Source organism: Spinacia oleracea, chromosome 1, assembly GCF_020520425.1.
Source record: "Spinacia oleracea cultivar Varoflay chromosome 1, BTI_SOV_V1, whole genome shotgun sequence".
Taxonomy (NCBI): domain Eukaryota; kingdom Viridiplantae; phylum Streptophyta; class Magnoliopsida; order Caryophyllales; family Amaranthaceae; genus Spinacia; species Spinacia oleracea.
The window spans coordinates 46,519,237-46,538,552 of NC_079487.1; the positions used below are offsets into that span (position 1 = coordinate 46,519,237).

The following is a 19,316-nucleotide window of genomic DNA, read 5'->3' on the forward strand; positions in this document are numbered from 1 at the left end:
CGGCCATGCCATTTGGAATGTTGATCATTGAGGCCAGCTTTGCCAGTGCATCGGCGAATTGGTTTTCCTCTCTCGGGAGGTATGTTTAGCGAAGCTCTTCTATTTGCTCAGACAGCTGCTCAAGGTAAGACTGATATGGATCCAAGCTCTCGCTCCTTACTTTCCATTTTCCAGAAATTTGATTGATGATTAGGGAAGAATCCCCGTATACTCGAAGTTTCTGCACACCCAATGCTAAGGCGGCTTCCGGGCCCATGATGCATGTTTCATATTCTGCCGCATTGTTTGTGACGTTGAATTGCAGTTTTGCTGATATGGGAATGTGAGTGTCGTCTGGGGCTACTAGAATTACTCCAACACCACACCCGTTCTGATTCGAAGCACTGTCGAAATGCATTGACCAACTGTCATCACTGGTCATTAAGATTTGCTCGTCGGGTAAGTCGTAATCCTCCTCTTCTGCCTCGACGGGACAGTCGGCTAGGAAGTCTGAGACTGCTGAACCCTTGATAGACTTCTGCGGGATGTATTTGAGGTCGAATTCTGCTAGAATAACCAACCACCTGGACAACCGTCCGTTGAGAGCTGGTTTTTCGAATAGATACTTGAGAGGATCCGCTTTGCTGATCACATGTACTGTAAGGGAGAGCATGTAGTGCCGTAGTTTCTTTGTGGCCCAAACCAAGGCGATGCTAAGTTTCTCGAGCTGAGTGTACTTGGTCTCGTACTCGATCAGCTTTTTGCTTATGTAGTATACGGTATTCTCCTTGCCTTCAACTTCCTGGGCGAGCATAGCCCCTACTACTGAATTTGTGGTTGTGAGGTGGAGCCTGAGGGGAATCCCTGGCGTGGCTGGCTTTAGTACTGGCGGGTTGGAAAGGTAATCCTTGATAGTGTCGAACGCATGCTGACAGTCGTCATCCCACACTTTGGGCTCACTTTTTCGGAGCTTTCGAAATACCGATTCACAGATCATTGTGAGTCTTGAAATGAACCTACTGATATATTGTAGTCTGCCGAGAAAACCCCGAATTTCCTATTCATTTGTTGATGGTTTCATCTGGAGAATTGCTTTGATTTTCGAAGGATCAGCCTCTATGCCCCGAGAGCTGATAACACATCCGAGTAACTTGCCTGACGTTACCCCGAATGCACACTTTTGAGGATTGAGCCTCATGTTGTATTGCATGAGCCTGTTGAAAAAATTTCGAAGTACTGAGGTATGCTCGTGTCGCTCTTTGGATTTGACAATCATGTCGTCGACATATACCTCAATTTCCCTGTGAATCATATCGCTCATGATGGTTGTGGCCGTTCTTTGATAGGTTGCTCCTGTGTTCTTCTGTCCGAACGACATAACTGTGTAGCAATATGTACCCCACTGAGTGATGAAGGTTGTCTTCTCCATGTCCTCCTTTGCCATGGGAATCTGATTGTAGCCTGCATACCCGTCCATAAAAGAGAGTAAGGCATGATTTGCGGTGTTGTCGACCAGGATGTCGATGTGGGGTAATGGAAAACCATCTTTAGGGCTGGCCCGATTAAGATCTTTGTAGTCCACACACATTCGTACTTTGCCGTCTTTCTTTGGAACTGGGACAACATTTGCAATCCATTCTGGATACTTTGCTTCTGGAATAAACCCGGCCTCTAGCTGCTTGGAGACCTCTTCTTGAATTTTGAGGGAAACGTCCGGTTTCATGCGACGGAGTTTCTGCTTGATGGGCTTTGAACCTGGAATAAGGGGAATTGTATGCTGACCGATGCTTGGATCAACCCCTAGCATATCATGACAGGACCATGCGAAGACGTCAATGTAATCTGAAAGTAGCTTGATAAGCTCATCCCGCTCTGCTTGAGATAGAGTTAAATCAATCTTGAACTAGCTTTGAATCACTGTTGTTAGAAAGGTTGATTCTATCTGTTTCCTCAATTATGGGCGTCCTGTTTTCATGATTTTCGATAGCTTTTAGAATTTTAAAGTCAGTTTCTTGTGAAGCAAAGTGGTTTGCATTAGGATTGTGTTTTGAATTAGAACTCGAAGAGTAAGTAGAAATTGAAGTGTTATTGAAATCAACAATCATTACATCGACTGTTTTGACTTGAAGCTCGGCCTTTAGAGGCTCTTGATTTGTGCAAGACTCTAGTTCTAGACTCTTAGACTCATTGCTAGACTCGAAAATTGAAAGACAGACTCTGGACTTGGACAAAGACACTAATTGTAAAGATAGTTCTCGGGGTATTCCCAGATATCCACGTCATCGTCATAATCATCGTAGAAGGGGCTACATGCACAAATTTTCAAGGCTTGATCCAAGACCTGGTCCCACGTGCTGTAAGGAAATGCGGCGAAGCTGCCCTTGCATTAAGTGTTGAGCCCTAGAAGGAACATTCTCACCATTTTTCCGCCTGGCAGCTCGGGTTTGATTGTACGAGCGGAGGCTGCCCATCTGTAGTAGTATTATTGAATGCACTCATCCTTTTCCTGGCGTACAGCCGGCTTTTCACTACTACAAAACACCTTTTCGAGTCGCCTCTAAATTGCATTTAGTGTCGCCTAAGGGCCGACTCTGAAGCTAGGGACCCTAAAAGTATTTGGTGTTTTAGAGTCGCCCCTTTGAGGCGACACGAATACTATTATACAAGTCTCCTATTAGGAAAAGGCGACACTAAAGATATATTTTTCGAAAAAATTAATTAATTAATTAATCATTCCGAGTCGCCTATTATACTAAGAGGCGACACGAAAAGTAATTTTTAATTATTTTAAAAGAATTAATTAACCTTTAGTGTCGCCTCTAATATCTATAGGCGACACGAAAAATATTTCTCGTAATTGTTTTTATAATTTTTTTAGTTAAACGAGTCGCCTCTAAAGCTTATAGGCGACACAAAAACATATTTTCCGGAAACCTTTATTAAATTTTATTAATAATAGAGTCGCCTGATATATTAAGAAGCGACACGAAATATGTTTTGCAAAATTATTTTTATTAAACTAATTACCTTTAGAGTCGCCTTTTAAGTTTACAGGCGACACGAAAAATATTTTCCGAACTATTTTTTAAACCTTTTTACCCATTTTGAATCCCCTAATATACCAAATGCGACACGAAAAGTATTTTATTATTTAAAAAAAAATATTAATTAACCATTAGGAGTCGCATGTAACAATAGGAGGCGACACCTAAATTATGTGTTATGTTTTTACTTTTTATTTTTTATTTTTATTAGTTCTCGCTAATTTAAATAATTTCTACGTACGTAATAAAATAAATAATAAATTCACAAAATACATAAATAGAGAGATGCAAAATTGCAAAAAGTTTGTTTATTAATTCAAACAAGAAAGTTGGTTCAACAAGTATAAATAATGTATTCCAAAAAATAATTTTCTATCTCTGAAAACTAGAAAATGACTACAAACAACTACTAATAAAATATCTGCTCCATATTTTTCTCGAACGTCATCGATTTCCTCTTGATTGTACGGGTTTGGAGAGAATATCTGTACTTCAACCAAATACTGTATAATTAGTAAAGTTTGGATAAAAGCTAGCGCATAGTAAAAAATGATTGATAAAGCTATAATAAAAAAAATACACGTACCTCTTCCAGATTACCAATATTCTGTAATCCTAGCAATATTATTTGATACATCTACTTCATGACGTAATAGCCACATTCAAGCATTTCCAGTTGGCGATGCACTAAGAGACAAATATAATACACATTAAATTAAAGATTAACAAATTACGATAAAAATAATAATCAAAGTAATTAAATCTTACTGTAATCTTTCCATCTTAGAGACTTTCGAGATCTTATGTTGTTGGATTTCCAAGTCCGATAAGTCCTAAACATAAGAACAATTACTTTTCACCAACAGTAGGTAATTTAACATATAAGAACAATTTGTCACCAAAAGGAATATAGGGGGGAGTCCCAAACAAGATTCTCCAACTCTACTAGAATCTCTATGACACGGCACCAACATCAGTCTGTTTCTCAATACCTAAAAATAAAGCAACATTCAGATTATAGCCACCTTCCATATACAACCAGTTGAATAATGCAAGACCAACAACAATGTTTTCGGAAAGGGAGAGACCTAACTGTAAGTTGAAGAGACTGGCAGAGAACATTACTGAAATTCGGTTTATCCAATACGAATCTAAAAACTGACAACATAACTGGGTGCAGATGAACATTCCTTGCATCTGTCTCAAATATATTCATAAAGTCCAAGCTCTCCATGATCAATAAGCTTCCTTCTAAGCCTTGTTCGGTGAACTGTCATAAACAAAAACAAGTATGTTAGTTTGACAGGCACAAGATAACACCAATGACTAAAAAAAGCAAAAAGCATCCGAGCAAAGAATTAGACGGGCCAGTTTCACAGAATTAGAAATACTCCGTATTTTTCAAGTTTGGTAAACTGAATTCCTAAAAGTTTATTGGTCTGAGCTCAGTTGCCCAACAACCAAAGATTTTACGCCTTTTTGCACCACTTTAAATAAACGGCAAGATAAATAGGAAAACACGCTAAGATTACCTTGGGTTTAGAGAAGAACAATATTTTAATTTTGCTGAATTGATTCAACGAAAAGGAGCCTCAACCAAATCCGAGAAGTGCAACCTTGTTGCCCCCCTGAGAAAAGAAAACTACAAATGAATATGCCTCAAGTGCTAGTCACTGGTGATGCAAATTTGATCAGAATAGTGAGTTTTTGACTTCTAGAATCAGATGGAGAAGTAAAAAGGCCAAAAAAAGGCCAAAACATGCATAACTATGTATCAAAATTTTGAAAACAAACCCACAACTGAACCCCCTCTAAGAGATTGTGATAAAAGAAGTATGATTGTTCTCGCCACATAGAAATTTACTTTCTAGTAACGGGCAATGCCATAAACTCTAATAACACCGCCAGTGTATCCACTGAGCAATGTTTGGCCATCAGCACTCCAACTCAAGTTAGTGCAGTAGACAACCTGGAAAAACAAATGTTAGTTAGCTTTTGACGCACATGCATCAATTAAGTTTCACAATATTGCAAAAAACTCAGAGTGAAATCACAATTAGTTTGTTGTTTACTCAACAAAATACTGTAATATTTACTGATGGGAGCGTGGGAGAGGTGATTAGATGCTGACAAGTGAAACTTCATTACAGTTCAGACCACATATTACTGCTATTAACAAACACGTTTCCATTTACGGACTTCTTGCGCTACCTGTCAGGCAGTTAAATGATGGCCTCTGAGTTCATTCAGCTTCACGCGACTTGCTTGTGCACTTGCAGCCACTACAGAAAAAGCTTGCATGCAGCCGAAGGAAAAAAAATAAACAGAACGAGATGAAACTGTTACAGATTTTAGATGAGTAATCGAAAAAGTATTAAGAATGTAACATTACTAGATAGTTACTCACATCTATTTCGCACATGCCCTCTTCAGAATTGAGTCTTTGCAGAAGTTCCATCACAATATCACGAGTGCACTGAGCATTATCTGTGATTAAAAACCTACCAGCAACGAACAAGAACACCTAAACAATACAAAATAATTGTTTAAAGATAACAAAGCCGAAAAAAGACACTACAGAGTAATTAACACTCTTAAAACAAAATGAGGGGGAAAAAAGTGATGATAACTGATAAGATTATGCATAACAGGAATGACACGAGTGTTATTGTCAAATTACCGGGAGAACATGGTCTTAAACCATCATGTTAGAACTTATATATAGAACTCATATTACAATGATACATGGTTGATTAACTTAAAATATTTCAAGAATCACTAAACAGTTAAGCTTAGTTTCCAAGGCAAGTTATCACATATCAACTTCTCTTTGCTTCACTTTGATGATACTGGAGTATAAATTGAGTATAAATTGCTTCTTACTTTGCTTGGATATTAAATGAGTCAAATAGCTTGTAACCATTGTAACATATTTACTTCATTTACTTACTTAGTTTTGAGTTAAGTTTTTTTAGCAAGAGAGATAAGTAACGATTGGAGATGCATTTACAGAGTTTAGGTTAAAGATATGAAATAAAACAGTCAAAAACCAAATAAACTAAAAAGTACTAAGTACTCCGTAGCATTTATGCAGACAGGAATATATAGGAGTCACTTAAAAGTTAAAACAATCAGCAATATTGGAAGATATAAAACACAAAGAGACAGGGGGAGGCAAATTTAACAACACACCAATTGCACTCTCTTTGTTCAATTGAAGCATAATTCAAAACCAGAAAGAGACCTATAGAGGCAAATTTTTTGTCTTTGACATAGCACCCATTCTGGTTGATTTAGCTAATCCAGAGGAGTTGATCCAAACACAACAAGGAAAACAGTTGAACCAAAACTGCTGCTAGTATATAAATCGAAAATTATCTTTTCTATCACTTTCACTAAAGTAGTACATTCTATAAAACACTGTCTCAAATCTAATGTAAATGAGGAAGTCGAGAATGGAAATGTGGATAAGATAACACAAAATTACAAAGCTACCAACACTATCCAAATTTCCACTTGAGGGTGATTGCCAAACCTTCTCTCAGCTGATTGAATAAGAGGCAGACATGGCAATCCAGAAGTGTATTGTCACTCCAGTATATCTATGAAGAAGTGACATTGTTTTATTACAAAAGAATCCTTTACTATCACTAATTTGGAAATGATTCTTGGTATCTGGTATCTCCCCCTTTAGTTAATTGTTTGATGGTTTCATCTCTTGCTCAGGCACTCAAAAGATTATGTGCTAATCTTTCTTTTGTTGTCACTTTCTTCCGCAACATTGAAGCAAGAGTTTCCTTTTTAATTAAATTTATCCTCCGAAGAGAAAACAATGCAGTCATACTTAGAAGAGACTCCAAGAGGTTTCAAACCTCAAAGAAGCTTTCATTATCCACAAAAGTGATCGAAATCAGATCAAGAACCAAGATGGAAAAGAGACCTATTATTGAAAGAATGTTTCTGTACCAACCTAGTGATTTTATTCATGCCTTCAAGCTCTTATTCATGCCACAGTAGAGTAGTATACTCACACTACTAAAAAAATAAAATACATCACTCAAATCCGTTCACATTCTAAATTCTCACAGAAGTGTCAATCCACAAATTGGTAAAAAATCCCAATTGAACATATTACTAACAATTGAACTCGAGAGGAAAGAAAGTGAAAAACCAGCAAGGTGCTAAAGAAATTGTGCACATTAACCTCTTTTGCACCAGAATCACATTGGGGTCACTCAAAAACCACAAATAGCAAACCCTAATTTGTAAAATTCATCCAATACTGGAATGTTAGCCTAAATTTTTTGCATAATCATCTCATTATGCTCAACCAATTGAAGGAAAATTAAATTTCAAAACCAAACAAAACAGGAATAAAAAAAAGTTATAAACTAACCTTGAAAAAAAGAAGAGAAGCAGAGGCGAGCGAGATAGGGAGGACAGCGGCCTGGGGCGAGTATTATGGAAGAAGCGAGGAAGGTGGTGGTGGTAGTGGCGGCGGCGGTGAGAAGCGGAAAGAGCTAGGTGGACGCGTGCGAACTGCCCGGGAATTCAATAACTTCCAGGAGCTTGTATTTTTAAGTTAGGTTAGAAAGGAATTGAATGAATTGAGAATTGAAACCATTAACCTTTTTATTTTTTTTAAGAGTGTTGCTAAATGCAGAAATTGATTTCTTAATGCAGAACAATAAATGACCAAATTACCCAAAGAAAGCCGTAAGCCCGTAACAAAATAATTGCGAGCTTTGTATTTCTAACCGCAATACCAGAGTAGGAGAGAACCATCTAGACTTGTTAATGGCACCTTCTTCACATGACATTCCACTATTCAATTTTATACAATTCATTTTTTGCATGTAGATAAATTAATTCTTCAGTCATGGCCATTGGTAACTGAAGCCTAAGGCAAGACTTTGAAGATTACACCATTTGTTTATATTTCGATCTCATGAAGTTAAAGAGGATGTTTTATGTGGTAATTGTGATTGTACGCTACTTTTGATGTTGCCGACTTGCCGTCGGCGTCGCTGCCATTGACAGTCCGAAGAACCTTATCTTACGGAATTGTTATTTGTTGAACATATTAGCTAGGTTCAACACAAAAAATTGTATACATCGAAATACTACTATGCATTATAAATTGAAAAACTAAGGTTGGATGAAGGTTGAAGACTTTGTTTTTTCATGAAAATGGTGTGTTTCCAGTGAAAGAAGAGTATCAATGGATGACGATGGAACTACGGAAGATAATGATGGTATTTTTAATTTTTTTTAGCAAGGATATATAAGGGTATTTATGACCTTTTCAATTTTGCACAAAGAAAATAATTTCTGCATTTAGAAACTATGTTTTTTAATTATCTTTAATAGAATACTTAAAATAAAAATTAAGGATAGATATATGTAGCCTATTTTAACGTGCAACACTAAAATTACTAGATTCCGATTAGTAATATAGGATATTAAAAGTATTTAATTTGATTTTAAAAAATATTTAAAATAAAAATTAAGAAGGGATAGGTGTCGCCTGTTATGAATATGCGACACCAAAATATTTAGAGTCCAGTTGTAAAAGACAGGCGACACTAAACGTATTTCATTTGATTTTTAAGAAAAAAATTTAAAATAGAAATTAAGGATTGGTAGGTGTCGCCTGTTTTAAATATGCGACACCAAAACTTTTAACGTCACATTTTATAACCTAGGCGACACGCTAGTCATTTTGGAATATCTGCTAGCAACTTTATGTGTCGCCTGTATTATAAAATGGGACACTAAAAGTTTTGGTGTCGCATATTATTTATAGGCGACTATAAAAGAGCGACTTATAAAGGTGTTTTTGTAGTAGTGTTTGTTTGATGAAAGTGTCACGGAAGCTGGAACCTTTGAGGGTGAGGCAGGCAGGGCCATCCAATATTTCCTCGAACCAAGGTTCTCCCAATAGTAGATCGAAGTTGGCAGACACATCGACAACTAGGAATTCAGCATTGCTATGATAGGTGTCGAAGGAGAAAACTAGTTCGAGGGATCCCAGGACCTTGTATGTGACATCTTGGAGTTTGACAGTCTGTTGAGTACTCAGCATGAGATCGTACTCAGAGAACCCCAAAGCCTTCAAGGTGGCGAGAGGGCAGATGTTTTCTTGAATGTCGGTGGTTACCCTAGGTTCGGGGATCACCCAGTTTTGAGCACTTGGAAGAAGATGGAAAAATCTTGGGACCATCAATTCGTAACCTGGCTTGTATATTGTAGAGATTAAATTGCATGGAAGTTCCTCTTCTTCATCCTCAACGTCATAGGAGATGTCTTGGACCGAGGGAGTTTGTTTGGCTCCGGGAGGTAGGGGTAAGGTCTTGTTGTCGACCATGTTCTAGATCAAGTGCTTAAGCTTGTAGCAATCTTCGATGTCATGACCCTTCCCTTGATGGTACTTGCAATGGGCTGCCGGATCCCAGCTCTTGGACCTTTTGTCGACTGGAGGATCGGGTGTTGGACCGATTGGTGTTATGACTTGTTTTTCAACCAGCCGATTGAATGCCTCGCTGTAGGACATCCCGAGGTTTGTAAAGACCCTTTGTGGTCTGCCTTGATAGTTGCGCTGGTTAGCATTGTTCTTGAAATTGTTTGACTTTGGACCTGGAGGAGCCTCTACGGCGTTGACCTCATGAACTTTGTGTGTTGCTTCAGGTCTCTTGCCCTTCCACTTTTCAGCTTGTGGAGCCGGGGCTGCTGGTGTTTTCATCAGGTCATCTTCTATGTCGACCCCGATGTCGTAGGTTCTCTTGAAGCTTTCCAAGCCTAGGTACTTCATGTGAGTATTGTATTTCGGAAGAAGACCAACAATAAAGATCTTGACTAGTTCTCTCTCGGAGGGTCCAGTCACCATCTGGGACGCCATTTCTCTCCACTTGTTGAGGTAAGTAGTGAAGCCTTCCTAAGGCCCTTGCCCAAGAACCTCTAGCTCCCTTAGAGTAGTTTGAAGTTGAATGTTGGGCTGATACTGCTCCTTGAATGCTCGAGCAACTGCTTCCCATGTACATGTTTGATGTTCCTTGAGTGAATAGTACCATTTATGGCAGACTGGTTCCAGAGACATGGGGAATACCACAGGGTATAGCTCGAGTTCGACCCCCTTGATGGCCATTGTAGCTCTGAAGTTCTTGAGGTGGTATTTAGGATTGTCGGTGGACTTGAACTTTGGAATATCATTGGCGGAGAATTTGTCTGGCAGATTCGCCCTCCCCTTGAGGTTGTCTTCCATTGATGTGTCAAAATAGTTCTCTTGATTAGTGACCTTACTGAACAGACTCTCGATCTCCTTGGTTAAGTCATCAGTAGGCGCGCCCTGTTCCACAACACCCAGTCGGTTGCTTATGTTCTCCACATTGGCGCTGAGGCTGGTGAAAGCTGCTAGGAGTTGAGTGAGTTGATCGGAGGCAGACATTTGGACTGATTCTTGAAAGGGACTAGAAGTTTGATTTGTAGGAGATGAACTGGATGCTCGTTCGATGCCGGCTATGAGGGAGGCTAGGGCTGATGGAGTTCTTCTCAACCTCTCTCCTCTTCGGCGAACCCACAGGATTCTCGGACTCCTATTTAGGACACACCACATGATTTAGAACTTGGACTTCCCGACACATGATATGATATGCATGCAATGAATGAGACCTAGACTTGACTCTAAGTGCCACTCCGAAGATTCGGGATTTTGGATTTTTGTACTTGTATTCGGGATTTGCAACCCGTTGGAAGTGTTTGAGAGGAGCCTTCATTCTTTTGTGGAAGTTGACTCTTTGTACTAGAACTTGGAATATCGAAAGAATATTTCGACCTATTGGACCTTGGACTATTTTAGGGGAATTTCAACCCATTGAGAATTTCGAAATTGGACTTGTACTAGGTGATTGAATTTGGTATTATTTCAAGGGAATTTCAACCCGTCAATATTTTAGGGGAATTTCAACTCGTCGGACTTGGAGTATTTGAAGGGAATTTTAACCCGATTGAAAGGGAATTGATTTTGTATTATTTCAACGGAATTTCAACCCGTTAATATTTTAGGGGAATTTCAACCCGTTGATAGGACTTGGAACATTTTAGGGGAGTTTCAACCCAAAAATAGGATGCGAAATTTGAACTTGTACTATTTCAGGGGATTTTCAACCCATCGGAAAGTTGGACTTGTATTATTTCAGGGGATTTTTAACCCATTGGAAGTATTTGGAAATGGGGTTTGTTTTATTTCAGGGGATTTTCAACCCGTTGGAGAATTGGAACTTGTATTATTTCAGGGGATTTTCAACCCATTGAAAAAGAGGGTTTTGAACTTGTATTATTTCAAGGGATTTTCAACCCATTGGAAATGTTTGGAATTTTGAATATGAGAGCAATGGAAGGCAAGGATTTGTAGCTCGAAAATGAGTTTGAAGTTTGAACCTTGAAATGGAGAAGACGCACATTTGTATATAGAATGTGAAGCTTTGAATAAGGAAAATCCGGCATTATACCTCCATGGATTTGAGACATTGAATTTGGGAATTTGAAAGTCCGGCATTATGCCGCCTTGGACTTGGAATTTTGAAGTCTTTGAAAATGAGATTGAATGAGGGAAATTAGGCCGTCATGGATTTGGAATCGGAAGCTTCGAATATAGGACTTGAGATTTGAAGGTTTGGAATGTTTGAACTTCGAACTTGAGGTTTGGAATATGGAATGGAAAAGTCTGCATTATGACGGTATGAACTTGGAACTTGAAACTTTGAGCGTAGGACTTGAAACTCGAAAGATGGGATTTGAGATTTGAAAGATTGAGTTGAAAAGGTTGGCATTACGCCGGTCATGAGTTTAAACATTTGAACTTGAGGTTTTGAGATTGGAATTGGCAACTCGAACTTGAGGTTTGAAGACTTGAATGTTTGAACTAGAAAATCCGGCATGACGCCGTTGGATTTGAGTTTTGAACTTGGAATTTGAAAATTGGACTAGAAAATCCGATATTATGACGCCGTTGGATTTGAGTTTTGAACTTGGAATTTGAAATTTTGACTAGAAAATCCGGCATTATGACGCCGTTGGATTTGGATTTGAAAATTGAGGTTTGGACTAGAAGATTTGGACTTGAAACTCGAAATTTGGGCTAGAAAATCCGGCATTATTACGCCGTTGGATTTGAACTTGAATTTGAAACTTGAGGTTTGAAATGGAAAATCCGGCATTATGACGCCGTTGGATTGCATTTTGAATTTGAAATTTGAGGTTTGAAATGGAAAATACGGCATTATGACGCCGTTGGATTTGAACTTGAATTTGAAATTTGAGGTTTGAAATGGAAAATCCGGCATTATGACGCCGTTGGATTTGAACTTGAATTTGAAATTTGAGGTTTGAAATGGAAAATCCGGCATTATGACGCCGTTGGATTGCATTTTGTATTTGAAGTTTGAAGTTTGGAGTAGAAAATCCGGCATTATAACGCCGTTGGATTGCATTTTGAATTTGGAACTTGGAATTTGGACTCGAAAATCCGGCATTATGACGCCGTTGGATTGAATTTTGAATTTGGCATTTGTGCGTGAGGCGTGTTTGAGGGTTTTGAATCAAATGGAGTGGCACTCCTAAAAGACCTTAAATCGGCGATTTAGATGCATGAGGTTTGAATGATGCTCCTAAGGGTTTGGTTTCCTAGTTGGAGGCTAATTGGCTTTGGAAAGCTAGAACTCGAGGTTAGCCATTCACGCGTGCAAAGACGCCCACACAATGCACAAGTAGCACATTGTCACACTAACATGAATATGAATGCGACATGCAAAGTTCTCAACCTAAGGTCGGTCTAAGTTTTTGTATGATGCAAGTGGTCGGCTTAGGGTGTAAAAAGGTACTTGACTAAGAGATGGATACTGCGACAACTTGCACATCCGCCTAAGGGACGTGTGTGTCGGCAGACGGCCTCCATACTTGACATCGGGAATGTCAAGAAAATGCAAAGTTTCGGTAGGCGCGGAAATGGTCACACACTTTGGTCGGGAACCGTATGGAGAGTCACCATTTCGTTGCCCCCGGGGCTAGCCCGAATGTAGAACACATCCGTTTGGGCAAGGTAGAAATTCATTTTGCACAATATGGGTTTCGAAAAATGCATGAAATGCGTAGAAATTGAAATTTGAAATCGTACTCGAATTTGTATTTGTAAAGCTCGTTTTTCGACATTCGTTCACGAGGTTTGGGAGCGTCCTTCCAGATTCAAAAATAGACTAACTCCCAACACGAAAAGTTGAGCAAAAGTGGGCGACAAGCCACTCTGAGCCACTGTCCAGGATGCGGGCAGCGGCGTTGGGCGCAGGTGGCTGCGCCTGGTGCCAGTGCTGGCATCCAGTCCTTAAGCAGGTCAGTGGCTTGCTGCTCGAAATCTACTCGCATTTTCGAAATTTAAATTAGAAAACTCCCAGTGGAGTCGCCATAATTGTAGGGGGTGTTTTTTGCGTATGTATTGCAATTCCCTACAAGGGGGGCGGTGTTTGAAACCATCGTATTTTTGTACCTCGAAGGAGTCGCCACCAAACATTGTTAGAGCATGAGATGTTTGAATTTGAACATTCCGGCGTCACGCCATTGGATTCGAAATTGGGAAAGTCCGGCATCATGCCGCCGTGGAATTGGAATTTTGAAGTGTTTGATCATGGAATTTTGAATTTGAATTTGAATGAGGGAAATCCGGCATTACGCCATCATGGATTTGGAATTGGAAAGTTTCGAATATGGGACTTGAGATTGGAAATTTTGAACTAGAGGTTTGGAATATGGAATGGAAAAGTCGGCATTATGACGGCATGAGTTTGGACATTTGAACTTGAGGTTTTGAGATTGGAATTGGTAATTTTGAGGTTTGAAGACTTGAAAGTTTTGACTAGAAAATCCGGCATGACACCGTTGGATTTAAATTTTGAACTTGAAATTTGAAATTTGAAATTTGAATTGGAAAATCCGGCATTATGACGCCGTTGGATTGGAATTTGAGTTTGAAACTCGGAATTTGGACTAGAAAATCCGGCATTATGACGCCGTTGGATTGAACTTGGAATTTTGAAACTCGGAATTTGAATTGGAAAATCCGGCATTTTGACGCCGTTGGATTTGAATTTGAATTTGAAACTCGGAATTTGGACTAGAAAATCCGGCATTATGACATCGTTGGATTGAATTTTGACTTTGAAACTCGAGATTTGAAATGGAAAACCCAGCATAATGACGCCGTTGGATTGCTTTTTTGAGGTTTTGAAATTTGGAGTGGAAAATCCGGCATTATGACGCCGTTGGATTCGAATTTTGAATTTGGCATTTGTGCGTGAGGCGTGTTTGAGGGTTTTGAATCAAATGGAGTGGCACTCCTAAAAGACCTTAAATCAGCGATTTTAGATGCATGAGGTTTGAATGATGCTCCTAGGGGTTTGTTTCCCTAGTTGGAGGCTAATTGGTTTTGGCAAGCTAGAACTCGAGGTTAGCCATTCTTGCGTGCAAAGACGCCCACACAATGCACAAATAGCACGTTGTCACACTAACATGTATATGAATGCGACATGCAAAGTTCTCAACCTAAGGTCGTTCTAAGTTTTGTATGATGCAAGTGGTTGGCTTTGGGTGTCAAAAAAGGTACTTGACTAAGAGACGGATCCGACGACAACTTGCACATCCTCCTAAGGGACTTGTGTGTCGGCATACGGCCTCCATACTTGACATCGGGAATTTCAAGTAAATGCCAAGTTTCGGTAGGCGCGGAAATGGTCACACACTTTGGTCGGGAACCGTATGGAGAGTCACCATTTTGTTGCCCCCGGGGCTAGCCCGAATGTAGAACACATCCGTTTGGGCAAGGTTGAAATTCATTTTGCACAAATATGGTTTTCGAAAAATGCATGAAATGCCTAGAAATTGAAATTTGAAATCGTACTTGAATATTGGATTTGAAAAACTCGTTTTTTGACGTTCGTTCTACAGGTTTGGGAGCGTCCTTCAAAGTACAGAAATAGCCTGACTCCCACTTGAAAACTCGAGCAAAAGTGGGCAACAAGCCACTGTGAGCCACTGTCCTGGATGTAGGCAGTGGCGTTTGGCGCAGGTGGCTGCGCCTGGCGCCAGTGCTGGCATCCAGTACTTAAGCAGATCAGTGTCTTGATGCTCAAAGTCTGCTCGTATTTTTGAAATTGAAATCAGGAACTCCCTAGTGGAGTCTCCAGAATTGTAGGGGTGTTTTTGGAGTTTCCCCTACGGGGCCGGTTGTTTTAGAAACCTTCGTATTTTTGTACTTTGTAGGAGTCGCTACCAAACATTGTTTAAGGTCTTCTTTGGAAAGACCATAAATGACTCTATTAGGATAGGAATTGAATCTTCGAAACGGATGGGTGAGATCTGGGCAAGGGAACGAGATGCTTATTCCGCGAGCTTTAGAAATTATTCAAGTACGTGACACAACATTTTCGAAAATACCCTAGTTTAGACTATGTGGGTTTGAATTTAGGACAAATTGAATTTCTACTTTGTATGGCGGTCACTTTGCTTTAAAGTTAATTTAAGGGAACCTACACTAGTAGAAAAAACCCCTGTTGCAGCCCCCTTGTTGCAGCGTACATGTATTAATACGCTTCAATAACCAGTCGGTCAACGCGGGTCAAACCTTTTAAAGGGTTGTTGCAGCGTACAATTTAATTGTTCCCTGCAAAAAAGTTTGTTGCAGCGTACAATTTAAAAGCCCCCTGCAATAACCTATTTTTGTCGCAGCGTACATTTAAAAGCCCCCTGCAATAGCCCGGGTCAAAAAAAAATTCGCTGCAATATTAAAATTTCATTTCTCGCGCTTAACTCCCCTCTTCTTCCCTTACCTTTTCCTGCGTAGTCCCCAAAAAAAACCCTTCCTGCGTCGCCATAGCTTACTCGTCGGTGGTTCTGGTCTCCTCGCCAGTCGCCACCTTTATTCGAAACCCTCTCCTCTTCCAAGAAAAACCACGAGCAGCTAGTAAGCTACCAGCCTACCCTCTCAGTCCTCCCATCTTCAATTCTCTGAACCTGTACCTTTCTTTCACGAAAGCCGGCCACCAAGGGTAAGACGGATTTGTAATCTCGAAATTCTGCCGCGTTCACCACCGTCTCACCACCTTCCGATGGAGATCCAATTGGGTTCAACTACCACCGTTTCTCACCAATCGCGTTTCTCACCACCACCACCACCGCCCGTTTTTCTTCAAATTTAAGTGAATTTATGCACTACGGAGGTATATATCTCTATTCAATTTAAGATTCGGCTTATTCAATTTTTGTAAAATTGAATTAACTATTTTCCCCCAAATTTTAGGGTTTTGGCTCCATTTTATTTTTTAATCGAAAGAGGGAACGATCTACTAAGCTAGGGTTTCCTTTTTTCCTCTTTCGTTCAGAATTAGGGATTTGAGGACGCTTAATTATCAGGATTTCATCCGCAAACTCTGCACTTAGATTTTGGGATATGGGTTGAGGTTGATTCTTTTTGGTTATGCTACTGCTCTTTAAGTATAGGCATCGGTATGCTTCTCTTATTTCTTCTTTAAGATTTACATAATTTTTAGTGTTGATTGAAGTTGGATTTGCTGATTGTTAGAGGTTTTAGTAATCTTGTATGATATAGTAATTTATGGCATATATGAACTATTTAAGTTTTGTTAACCATCATTTTGCCTTTAATCTCTTTGAAGAAGTTAAAATAAAATAAGACTTAAAGTTTTAGTTAGGGAACGATTAGAGCTGAGAAATACCATGTTTATCAAGTAATACTGTCATTTGATGGGAATTAGGATGTTCACTTCATATTATTAGAAGAATTGAATCCATCTTTACTAAAATTCTTCTTTCATTGAGATGTTAATGTCTCAGGATTGAATATAGCTTTGCAATTTCACTACAATAGTATAGATTTGTGATAATTTGGGTTTCATTGTTCAACACCAGCAAAGCAAATGGAGAGGCGTCGAGATTAGGTTTCAGAAATTGATGGTGTTTTTAATGATTAAATAAGACAGCTGGTGTTGGAAATGCTGCTGGAGTTGGAACTCATTCCTGTACTGAATGTGTTTCTGAATGTGCTGCTAAATGTATGCTTCTCTTCTTTCTTCTTCAAGATTTGTATTATTACATGGTTTACATAGTTTTTAGTATTATATTGAGGTTAGTGGATGTTTGAGGTTTTTTGTTATTCTTATATGACATACTGATTGTTAAGTAGATATGAACTAATTAAGTTGCTAACTTTTTGACACCAGACCATACACAGCTCAAGTCAATAATGGCCCATGTTGACCTAACAACTGCAAACAGTATCCAACAAACTCACTCCCAACTGACTTAACACACTAGCAATGAGCCTTTCTATATAGGAGTCATGTATATCTCTTCACCTTCTTTGTCTTCTTTTCTGGCTTTCTCATTTTTCAAGTCATCTGATTCTCCAGAAAGAGGAGAATGACCCTTTCTATATATCGGGTTCCCTTTATAAGCATGTATTCTCTACGTGCACCCGTTTCTATACATCTTAGGTTTTTTGCTTCTCAAAAATTGAGGCCAACCTGACAAGGTTGATTGCTGCAACTGAGTTTCCAGAAGGCTCCGCACCATCATGATCTTCTTTTACACGCAAAAGAACAGAAGGGTCTTCCCCTGGGGTATTGAAATACCCTCCACCTTCCTTGTCCATGAATAACTCATCCTGAGATACAAAATTCTTATTATGGACTTTGACATGGAATTTCCTTGCGAAAATTCTTATAAGCTCATCACCTTTACCACCATTTATTGTTAAAGGGACTTTAGATCAATCATTTCCAAACAAGTTGTCTCCCAGTTAAAGTTAAGTACTTGCTAGAAAGCTATTTGATTGCATCTTCTAGATTATTGAACTGTTCTTTCTTTATAATTTTCACACATTTAAAGTTTTCATCTTTGATGTTCTTGATTGGCATAAGAAAGAAAATACAGTCTGAAATTTTATCCAACACATTGATTTTAATAACCTTCTACTTAATAATCACCATTACAAACTTCTTAAATTAGTCTGCTTAAGTGGCCATTGTTTGTACCTACTTAAAGTGTTACTCGTACATGTTTGGATTGCCGTCTGTTTCCTTATGTTTACCTTTTTTCCAGGTGGATTTCTGATTGGAAGAACTGTGGCTGTTTTGATAACTATGACGATTGGGACCTCGATGGCTGCTCGTCAAGGTCCTCTAGCTATGGCTGCTCATCAAATCTGTATGCAAGTGTGGTTGGTTGTCTCTCTTTTAACTGATGGATTGGCCGCATCTGGTCAGGTATGAGCTTTCATCTAACTAGGAGGTTCGATATCCAGGCTATAGGTTTTTCAGGCATCTAGACTACCTCTATTCTACAGTGCTTGTCCATTATGATTTATGATTATCACAAAAGTTGAAGATTGTGAATAATGTGTGGGTTTTAACCAAATAGGAAAAGCTTCTTGGATTAATAAGCATTTGTTGTTATCCAAAGATCCTGATTTGTGAACAATAAACCAAATAGGAAAAGCTACATATTTTCTCAGAGTATTACACTTATTACATGTTTAATATGAATAGTTTTAACTTTCTAACACTCATTCCAATCTACTTATGCAAATTTAAGGCTTGTTTGGTCGTTATAGGTCATATTAGGCTAAAATGAGGCTTTTTTGCTCCCAAATATGAAATAAAGAACCTTAGGACTCATTTTAAACATATTAAATGTTTTATATGATTAGTTTTAACTTTACAAGACTTAATCCAATCTATTTATGCACATTCATGACTTCTTTGGCCGTTATAGGTCATATTTAGGCTAAAATGACATTTTCGCTCCCAACTTTGATCTAACGAACTTAAAAACTAATTTCAAACTTATTACATGATTCATATGATTATTTTTAACTTTTCAAGACTCAATCCTATCTATTATGCACATTTGAGACTTGTTTGGTCGTTATAGGTCATATTTAAGCTAAAATGAGACATTTTCGCTCCTAACCTTGAACTAAAGAACCTAAAGACTCATTTTAAACCCTTTACATGATTAATATGCTTAGTTTTAACTTTCTAAGACTCATTTCAATCTATTTATTCACATTTAAGGCTTATTGGGTCGTTATAGGTCATATTAAGGCTAAAATGAAGCATTTTCCCTCCCAACTTTGAACTAAAGAACCTAAGGACTCATTTTATACTTATTACATGTTTAATATGAATAGTTTTAACTTTCTAACACTCATTCCAATCTACTTATGCAAAT

At 38.7% G+C, this 19,316-nt stretch overlaps 2 long non-coding RNA genes across 9 annotated transcripts; one reads left to right on the forward strand and one right to left on the reverse strand.

The window, feature by feature from the left end:
- Window positions 1-3,316: 3,316 nt before the first annotated feature.
- LOC110805251 (uncharacterized) lies at window positions 3,317-7,633 on the reverse strand. Of its 8 annotated transcripts, none has more exons than XR_008926241.1 (8): window positions 7,420-7,630; window positions 5,431-5,547; window positions 5,235-5,305; window positions 4,888-4,992; window positions 4,556-4,651; window positions 3,792-4,293; window positions 3,610-3,710; window positions 3,317-3,508 (listed from the first exon to the last, which is right to left on the reverse strand). It is a non-coding gene; the product is annotated as an uncharacterized lncRNA (long non-coding RNA). The 8 variants fall into 8 exon arrangements; XR_008926216.1 differs by having other exon boundaries at window positions 5,235-5,317; XR_008926183.1 differs by having other exon boundaries at window positions 5,235-5,362.
- Window positions 7,634-16,041: 8,408 nt separating this feature from the next.
- Window positions 16,042-18,304, forward strand: LOC130465855 (uncharacterized). Its single transcript, XR_008925870.1, has 3 exons — window positions 16,042-16,571; window positions 16,995-17,137; window positions 18,186-18,304. It is a non-coding gene; the product is annotated as an uncharacterized lncRNA (long non-coding RNA).
- Window positions 18,305-19,316: the final 1,012 nt, after the last annotated feature.